Below are 10,070 nucleotides of genomic sequence, written 5' to 3'. Positions count from 1 at the left end.
AAAAACACAGAATTGCTCATAAATGTGCGTATCATTCTTGTGCAAAGCCCAGAGTAATTTTCTCTGTATCTTTCCAATTTTAGTATATTTGCTGCTAAAGCAAGATCACCTCTTTGATTTTTTTTTTTTTTTTTTTTTTTTTTTGGTACTGGGGATCAAACTCGGGTCCTTGTGCTTGCTCAGCAGGTGGTGAAACCACTGAGCTAAATCCCCGGCCCACCTCCTTGATTTTTAATCTTCCTGTTGAATCAGGTGTGTGATTTTACCCTGCCCTTCCCCTAAGGTGTGGGGCTGGAACTGGAGCCTTGCATGCTCAACAAGCATGCTGCTCCCTCTGAGCTGTGCTCCTCGCCTTCTGTCACTGTGAGCTTTATATTTAAGAATATACCCTTGTATGCTATTTCATCATCAAATTAATTCTTGATAAAATTTCAATACAATACACTAAAACTACTTCTGGGTTTTTTTTTGTTTGTTTTGGTACTGAGGATCGAACTCAGGTCCTTGAGGTTGCAAGGCAGGCAGCGGAACCACTGAGCTAAATCCCCGGCCCACTACTTCTGTTTTTCTACATTTGTTTTTTGTTTGTTTGTTTTGCATTGTTGTTTTTTTTGTGGTATCGGGGATCAAACTCAGGACCTTGAGCTTGGGAGGCAGGCAGCGGCACCACTGAGCTAAATTCTCGCCCCATTTGTTTTTGTTATTGAAATGTGTATGCTTAGAATAAACTTTTTCCATGTGCATTTTAATTTTTTAAAAATTTATTTTTTTGGTACTGGGATCGAATTCGGGACCTTGTGCTTGCAAGGCAGGCGCCGGAACCACTGAGCTAAATCCCTGGCCCCCATGTGCATTTTAAAATGAGTTTCATTTCAGCCGTCACACTTTTATCTTTACCCTATCAAACTTTCCATTTTAAGTATTTCCTTAATGAGCTGTGTTTTGTAGCCATGATTTCTATGAATTTTGATTTGTCTCTCTGACCCAGCCAAAACATTCGGTGGGGTTGAAATGGTGGGGTCAAAACGTCCCTTTCTGACTAGGACTAAAACACTTTGCACAGGTCATTTCTTGTGATAGCAATAATGAGACAGTAACCTGCTCTGGCCCACTTGAGCTGCGTGCAAACACAGATGCGAGAGTGCTCAGAACAGGTGAAAGGTAAATACATTTCCTTTTCTTGATTGTTAAAATGAGCCCTAAAACTACGTGCTCCTTGAACTGTTCTTTAAGCCAGGGACCTTGCTATTCCTCCGGTAACTTTATTTGCATAAATGCCTGCAAACTTCAGCTGATTTCTAAGTACCTCCTGAGAGTCCAGGGACTCAGCTCCCTTGCTGTTTTCCTGGATTTTTCTTTCTCTATCCCTAGCACTGAAATGCTGCATGTCAGAGACCAGGTGTATCAGTTTCATCCTCTTGGTTGCTAATCATTGCATGGATTAAACATGACATTACTGTTCTTTGAGAAAAGTTAAAAAAAGCCTGTTAACAAAAAGATTATGTCTGAGCAGGAGTGTAGGTACACTGTTAGTATAAGAAATTCTAGGGCTGTGAATTTAGCTCAGTGGCACCGAGCCTGCCTTGCAAGCACAAAGTCCTGAGTTTGATCCCCAGTACTAAAAAAAAAAAAAAGAAAAAAGAAATTCTTGCCTTATTATATATTTGTCTTTTCCTTAGTACAGCACTAAAAGAGCTTTATTTCTTTTTTCTTTTTGGTACCAGGGATCGAACTTGGGACCTTGTGCTTTCGAGGCAGGTGGCAGAACCACTGAGCTTTTCTGTGGCCCACTAAAAGAGTTTTAAACCAGGTGTGGTGGCACACACCTGTAATTCCAGGACTGAGAGGCTGAGGCAGGAGGATTGCCATGAGTTTGAGGCTAGCCCGGACTACATAGTGAGTATAAGGCCAGCCTGAACTACATAATGAGACCCTGTCTCAAAAAAAAACCCCTCAAAAAAACAAAACCTAAACCCCACAAATTCCAGTATCTACTTTAATACCTTAACTTTACAAATTAAGGCTTTTGTTTATTTATTTTTCCTTTCATATATCTTTTTGGTGTTTTTTTTGTTTTTTTTTTTGGTACCAGAGATCGAACTCAGATCCTTGAGCTTGCAAGGCAGGTGGCGGAACCACTGAGCTAAATCCCTGGCCCATGGCTTTTGTTCTTTGAAACAGGATCTCCCTATATAGTTCAGGCTGGCCTTGAACTCACTATGTACCCCAAGCTGGCCTCTAATTCTCCTGCCTCAGCTTCCCGAGTACTGGGATTATAGACGTACATCACCACTCCTGGCTCCCCTTCATATATTTTAAAATATTTTAAAATCTAAGGCATTGTTTACAGGAACTAAATTGTTAATAAATATGACAATGCTATCAGGTAAATGGCCATGGGAAAGTAATGATCTAATTTTATCATCTTAATTTTCTCCTGTTTGTAAAGTTAATATAGGACTCAGAATTTTAAAGAATCTCTCCCATTCTCAAGTATGGTTCTTAGCAATTTAGTAATTACTGATACAAATGCTTCCACTTACTTTTTTGTTTTTTGGTACTGGGGATCTAACTCAGGACCTTGAGCTTGCGAGGCAGGCCGAGGAACCACTAAGCTAAATCCCCAGCCCCCCACTTACTTTTAAAACAGCTTTATTGAGATATAACTCTCGCAGAACACAATTCACCCATTAAAGGTGGACAATTCAATAGTTTTTAGTGTATTCACAGTTTTGCTATCATTAGCACAGTCAGTTTTAGAACATTTTTATCATGCCCCAAAAGAAACGATTTACCCAGTAGCAGTGAATCTCTATTTACTCCCAACTCTGCTCCATGCCCTTCAACTCTAAGCACCTTTCTTTTATTTTTTGGTACCTGGGATCAAACTCTGGACCTTGCCCTTGTGAGACAGGCAGCGGCACCACTGAGCTAAATCCCTGGCCCCTATAGGCAATTTCTAATGTGTAGATGAGAAAGAATCTTCTCCTTCACTGAGTTTCAGTGAATGAGTCTACTGAAATAAAGTGACAATAGACACACAGGAGAAAAGGCATACACATTCATTACATGTGTAAGGGCACCACAGAAAAGTGAGTATCCAATAACCCAATGAGGTGTAGTTTATATACCCTCTTTACAGGGAGGGGGACATGGAGGAGGTGGGTTATTTCATAGGAAAAGCAAATACATTTTAGGGAAGATGAATGGGCCTGAGAACAGACAACATTTTGACTGAATGTAGTGTCAACTCTGGTCTACCTTCCTGTGACATGCATTCCCCTCTTCTGATGGGTAAGACATCTAGAAAAGGGATTCGGGCTGGGGATTTAGCTCAATGGTTCTGGCGCCTGCAGCACAAGCGCAAGGTCCAAATTTCAATCCCTGGTACCGAAGGAAAAAAAAAAGATAGAAAAGGGATTCACAACTGACCATGTTCCAGAAGATCTAACCTTTACACAGACATGGGACTTCAGAGAGAGTCCTGCCCTGTGTTTGCACCCCATGTGTCCAATTAAAAGTCCAAAGTGGAAAAAAAAAGGCCAAAGTAGTATATTTTAGGGTATCATTTTCTGAGCCCCAACAAATTTTAGTCTCTAGATTTGCCTAATTCTGCTCACTTCATATAAATAGAATCACATACAGATAGTCTCCAAATTATGAAGATGTGACTTACAATTTTTCAATTTTTAATTGTGATCAGAACATTCCCACATAACCATTCTGATTTTCACTTTCACCACAGAGTTCAATAAATGAATGAGCTATTCACCACTTCACTATAAAACAGGTATTGTATTAGATGGTTTTGCCCAGCTGTTGGCTGGTGTAAGTGTTCTGAGAATGTGTAAGGCAGGCTGGGCTGAGGTATGATATTCGGTTGGTTAGATGTATTAAATCCATTTTTAATTTATGGATTTATTGAACTATAGCCCTATGGTAAGTCAAGGAGCCTCTGGTATCTGTGGGCTTTTGTAACTGGCTTCTTTCACTTAGCATGCCCCCACCCCCACCCCCGGAGGGTTTTTTGGTACCAGGGATCAAACTCAGGACCTTGCGCTTGCAAGGCAGGCAGCAGCACCACTGAGCTAAATCTCTGGCCCCACTTAGAATGTTTTTAAGATTCACCCAAGTTTTAACATGTAGCACTTTGTTCCTTTTTATGGCTAAATAATATTTAATTGCATGGGTATACCATTTTTTTGTTTATCCATTTATCATTTGCTAGATATTTGGGTTGATTCTACTTAATGGTTACTATGGATAGTACTAGTATGAATATTTTTGTAAATGTTTTTATTTAGATATTATTTTGTTTTGTTTTGTGGTGCTAGGAATCAAAACCAGAGGTGCACACATGTTCCATCTTCAGCCTTAGGTATCTGTTTTCATTACTTTTGGTTATATATGTAGGATTGGAATTGGTGAATCATTTAGTAACTCTATGTTTAACTTTTGAAATACAATCAAGCTGCTTTCCAAAGAAGCTGCACACCATTTTACATTTGCACCAGCAATGCATCACGGTTCCAATTTATCCACATGGTTCTCTTCATTTATTTGTCTTTTTTATTCTAGTCATCTTAGTGTGTGAAATGGTATCTCACTGTAGTTTTAATTTCCCCAATGGCTTTTTGGCTATTTGTATATCTTCTTCAAGCCCAACCTAAACTAAATAATAAGACTCTATCTCAAAAAAGCCCCCAGAAAACCCTGTTCATATCTTCAATTCATTGGAGAATTTCTTCTGATGCTTTTCTCTTCTCTAGAAGGTATGCTTTATATTAATCCATTTGTTTACCCATTCCAATAAATATTGTATTTGCTGAGAACCCAATATGTGTCAGATTTATGCTAAATCTTAGCACTAAAGTCCCAGACCATAAGGAATTCACAATTTCTTCCTAAGGAGAAAATCTGCAACACAATGATGTGAATGCTACTGTAGATCTTGCAGTAAGAGATGAAAATGGCTGCACAGTAAAACCCCTGTGGAGATGCAGACAGGAGGTTTTAACTAATGGTGCAATAAGAACAATGAAGTTTTTTTGTGTAAAGTGGGAAAAGTCAAAGTATAAAAATTATATCTCTCTATGGGTGTGGTGGCACAGGCCTGTAATCCCAGCTCTAGAAGGCTGAGGCAGGAGGATCACTGCGAGCTTGAAGCCAGCCTGGGCTACATAGTGAGTTCAAAGCCAGTATGAATTACATGGCGAGACTCTGTCTCAAAAAAGTAAGAAAAAAAATTATATCTCTCATCAGTTAGAATAGTATAAAAATCGTGAAGACAGCTGAAAGAGACACTGGCATTAGAAGAGCAGTGTTTGCAGGGTGAAGCCAACAGAAGGAGGCCTCTCGAGAACCAAGTAAAACTGAGACCTGCAGAGCCCTGGCCAGGCCACCTCAGAGTACACTCAACAGGCTCTTTATGGGTGTGATTATTCAGAAATCATAGATTTAGAAAGTATCACGTTTCCTCGCTGTGGTGCTAGGGATGAGGCCCAGGGCCTCACAATGCTGTGCAAGCATGCTACCCCTGAGTTACAGACCCTTTGTTTTTGCAGGTAATAAAAACACTGTCAGAATCTCCCTTGCATCTTAGCCAGACCTGCGTGTCCAAGAGCAAGGCACATGAGCCATTCTATAATGAAGAGGAAATTGAAATAAATATCAGAACCTTCCACCTGTAATTTATGGTTTGTTGTATATAGAAATGTTTGTATTGACTGCACACAAGGGCTATTTTCATTTTAGCCACTTGGTTAATTATTTTTCGCTGTCTTCATAAGGTCTTACTGTAAAGAAGCATTCTCCTTCCAGCTAAATATGTGGATTTAGTTTCTAGCCCATCAGAAACAACCAGAATTTTTGTACCTGTAACAGCTTATTTGTACCCTTGCTATTCTACCAAGAATTTGAGGAAGCTTACTAGTTATCATATAGTATGATAAAATAATGATTTTTTTTATTTTCCGGTACCAGGGGTCAAACTCAGGACCTTACACTTTTGAGGCAGGTGCAGCGCCACTGAGCTAAATCCCCAGCCCAAGTAATGATTTCTTTAAGGATAAAGTTGAAAACTAGAATGCTAAATAGAATATTAACATACCCAGAAGGCTTCAATAAATAGTAGGATATAGTACTGATAATAAAGTCATCTGTGAGGTAATTTGATTTTTAATAATAAGCAGAGAGTTTGCTTTTTTGAAAATAAATTTTGTTTTAGATACAAAAAACCACTTGTTTTTAATTTTCTTTATTTTTCCTGAATTAGAAATAATATTTTTTTTTCTAATTAAAAAAGGTTAGGTATGGTGAGGGTGAGGCAGGAGGACCACAAGTTCAAGGCCAGCCTGGGCTATATACCAAGTTCAAGGCTGGCTCTGTCTGGAAAAAAAAAAAAACTGGGGTGTTTCAGGGGTAGACCAGTTGTCAAGCATTCATAATGCCCTTCTACATTCAGTCCCTAGTACTGGGGAAAAAAATCACCTATAATCTTTCTCTCCAAATCAAAACCAGAAACAATAAAAATAGAAGAGAAATGTTACACTACATCAGAATGTGAACAAATTTCTTTGGTAATGCCTATAATCCCAGCACTGGCAGGCTGAAGCAGAATAGCTGTGAGTTCAAGGCCAGCCTGAACTGCACAGCAAGACCTTATCTCAAAAAACCAAAAAAACACAGCTGGGCATGGTGGCACTCAGGAGTTAGAGGCAGGAGAATCGCTGTGTGTTTGAAGCCATCCTGGGCTACATAGTGAGTCAAGGCCAGTCTGAACTACATAGTGAGACCCTGTCTCAAAAAAACAAAAACAAAAACAAAACAAAATAAAATTTTTTTGGCAACACAGATGAAAAGACAAGTAATGCTGACTAGAGAATTGGAGAATGCCTAACCTGGGAGGTGACAATTACCCCGGATCTTGAAAAGAGTAGATTGCCTGGAAAAGGGAAAGAGAAAAGGAAAGGTCTTAAAGGCGGAGGGAATAGTCTGTAGAAAATGATAGAGCTACCTCCTCTTCTTCAGTTAGAAAGAAGTTAAAATTTAAGCTAGGCATGTCGCTTGGAGAGGAGAAGGCAAGAGGATCCCTTGAACTCAAAAGTTCAAGACTATCCAGGGAAATAAAGGGAGACTCTGTTTGAAAAAAAATAAAATACAAGAAGTTAAAATTTAAGAAAGGACTTGGTATGTTGAGAGAACTATGAGAGATTCAGTTATCTGTACTCTGAAAGATAAAAGAGAAGGATAAGGTTGGAAAAATTGTGAAGATTTTTATTTATAAAGCTAAGGAGTTAGGAAGCATCCTATATAATTGCCCTTAGTTATACTGAGAGAGGTAAGTGTCTTAGTTACTTTCCTGTTGCTAGAACAAAATACCCAACACCCAAATTTAAAGGAGGAAATGTTTATTTTAGTTCACAGTTTATAGAGGCTTCATTCCATAGTCAACGGACTCCAAGGCAGGGTGGCGTGATGGGAGAATTTCAGAGGAGAAACAGTCCATGGCAGGGCAGGGAGAAGGCAGCAGCAGCAAGCCTTCCTTTCCCTTTTATTCCATCTATGCTACAAGCCTATTGAATGGTGCCAGCACACCCAGGCCTTTCCATTATCCACATATAGAACTATGCTAAATCAAACAGTGGACTAATTTAGTTAACACACACACTTAATCTATATTCACACATCCATGATCCAGTCCCCTCCCAAAAGTCCCACCTATGAGTGCTTAAGAGACATCTCTATACAAGCCATAATAGTAAGGTAATAGAAACTTAAAAATGTAATATTATTACCCTTTAACTAGAAAATTGTTACTTGGCTCAATTGTTTCAGTAGATTTTCTTCTGCTTCTATAGTTTTTTATTACTAAGGTTTTGTGGATAGGAGAGAAAAAAAAATCCTTGTAGGGAGATTCAAGAAGACAAGGTAATGGCAAGTAAGATTTCTTACAGATTGGGCCGGGGATTTAGCTCAGTGGTTCTCCTGCCTGCCTTGCAAGTGCAAGGACCTGAGTTCAATCTTTAGTACCAAAAAACCCCCCCAAAAAACCCAAAAAGATTTCTTACAGATGTTTTACATAAAAACTTGACAAATAGAATGCATACAAGTAATCCTTAGTTGTAAAGCCATTCTCCTAATAGTTTGGTTTTGGTGCATTTTCCTAAAGGTAATTTATTTTTGTATACGGAAAGATAATTCTGTATTATTTGAAAGAGTGGAGAAACTCTCACAAGTCTGGCAGTTCCATTTTTAAAAAATTGTGTGTTTTAGAAAGTATAAATATATATAGAATATATATATATTTTTGTGGGGTACTGGGGATTGAACTTGGGACCTTGCACTTGCAAGGCAGGTGGCGGAACTACTGAGCTAAATCCCCGGCCCTAGAATATTTTTTGATAGCACATACACTCTGAAAAATTATTACTATGAAAGCTATATATTGGAAAACAATACCTCCAACAGGAATGAATTAGGCAGTAACAGATAATAGCATTCAGGAGGTTGAGGCAGGAGGATTGCCATGAGTTTGAGGCCAGCCTGGGCAACATAGTGAGCTTAAGGGAAGCCTGCACTACAAAGCAAGACTCTGTCTCAAAAACAAAAGAAAACAAAACTGCATTGCAGTAACAGACAATGATGATTCTTAAGGAAAAGCTATCAAAGATGCCAGAGATTCTGTAGGTCTCATGATGGAAGAAATGGAAACATGGCTCAGGAGGTTTAAAAGAAAGCTCATGAAGGCCAGGGATTTAGCTCAGTGATTTCACCACCTGCTGCACAAGTGCAAGGACCCGAGTTCAATCCTCGGTACCAAAAAAAAAAAAAGAAGAAAGCTCATGAGCCCAGGGCCTTTGCACTGAGCTACATCCCCAGCCCTTTTTTATTCTGTGACAGAGTCTCACTAAGTTGTCTAGGTTGGGCTTAAATTTGTCAGTCCTCTTGCCTTAGCCTCCCAGAATGCTAGAATTACAGACATGCAACACCTTGCTTGGCTGTCAACCTTTTAAAAAATTGTTACTTTAAAAAAAATTACAAGGCCAGGAATTTAGCTCAGTGGTTCTGCCACTTGCCTCCCAAGAACCTGAGTTCGATCCCTGGTACCAAAAAATAAAACTAAACAAATAAAATTTAAAAAGTTACTTTTAAAGGCCAGGGATTTAGCATAATGGCACCATGCCTGCCTTACAAATGCAAGTTCGGGGGGAAAAAAAAAAAGTTACTTTTACAATTGAAACTTGTATTTCCCTTCCTAAAAAAAAGTGGGTGGTCATCGTGCTATTTGGAAAAATTTGAGATAAACTCACAACAAAAGTTTTTCTAGGACCGGGGATTTAGCTTAGTGGTGCCATGCCAGCCTCACAAGTGCAAGGAACTGAGTTCAATCCCCAGTACCGGAAAAAGGAAGAATTTTTCTAAATTTCCTATATGATTTGATTTCATATCACAAAAGGGATTTTAGTAACCAGTCCTTTGTCTTGGGCTCATCCTCCATATCAGAAAAAACAAAAACAAAACAAATGAACAGATAAAACTTAGTCTTTCATTTCAAGGGAATAGGAATACATTAAGTAGAAGAAGTTGAAATTTTCAAGCATGCTTAATTTTGTGTTTGGAACATAAAAGCTCAGATTCAGCTCTACTAATTAATTTCAACTAGGAAAATTCTAGATTAAGAAAGAAGAAAGTAAGTTTTGATACAGTATTTCTGTGTTTTAGGAGCTTCTAAAAATAATGAATATGTACTTATCTTACACTGGGTGAAGGTTGTGAGGGTATTACAGTAGCTTCCTTATTATATAAATATTGCTCTTGAAATTATCTGTATAATTTCTGCAAGCAGATAGTTCAGAGCAGTTATTTGGAGGTCATTATTAAGGGCCAGATAAATATTTATCAAAAGCAAAAAAAACCCCAAAAAACTAGAATCCAAGGCCATTAGAAGGTCTTGTTTTTTAACTTCAGTGCGTTTCAAATGCTTATGCAACAGCCTAAGCCGCTCAGTAAAAAAACAAACCCAAAATGTAGACATGCTTAATAACTGGAAATAAAGTACTGAAAAAGTA

General features: G+C 38.6%; 1 non-coding gene across 1 annotated transcript; it reads right to left on the bottom strand.

Annotated features, from left to right (window-relative positions):
• Nucleotides 1-103, bottom strand: LOC147829391 (U6 spliceosomal RNA). The gene has a single exon (XR_015449245.1). It is a non-coding gene; the product is annotated as a U6 spliceosomal RNA (small nuclear RNA).
• Between the last annotated feature and the right edge of the window lie 9,967 nt (nucleotides 104-10,070).

This window comes from Heterocephalus glaber, unplaced genomic scaffold, assembly GCF_053883595.1.
Source record: "Heterocephalus glaber isolate CG9 unplaced genomic scaffold, H.glaber_assembly_v1.0 deba00000621, whole genome shotgun sequence".
In the NCBI taxonomy this organism is placed as follows: domain Eukaryota; kingdom Metazoa; phylum Chordata; class Mammalia; order Rodentia; family Bathyergidae; genus Heterocephalus; species Heterocephalus glaber.
Note: the sequence above shows the minus strand (reverse complement) of the source record. Positions and strands in the feature narration are given on the sequence as shown.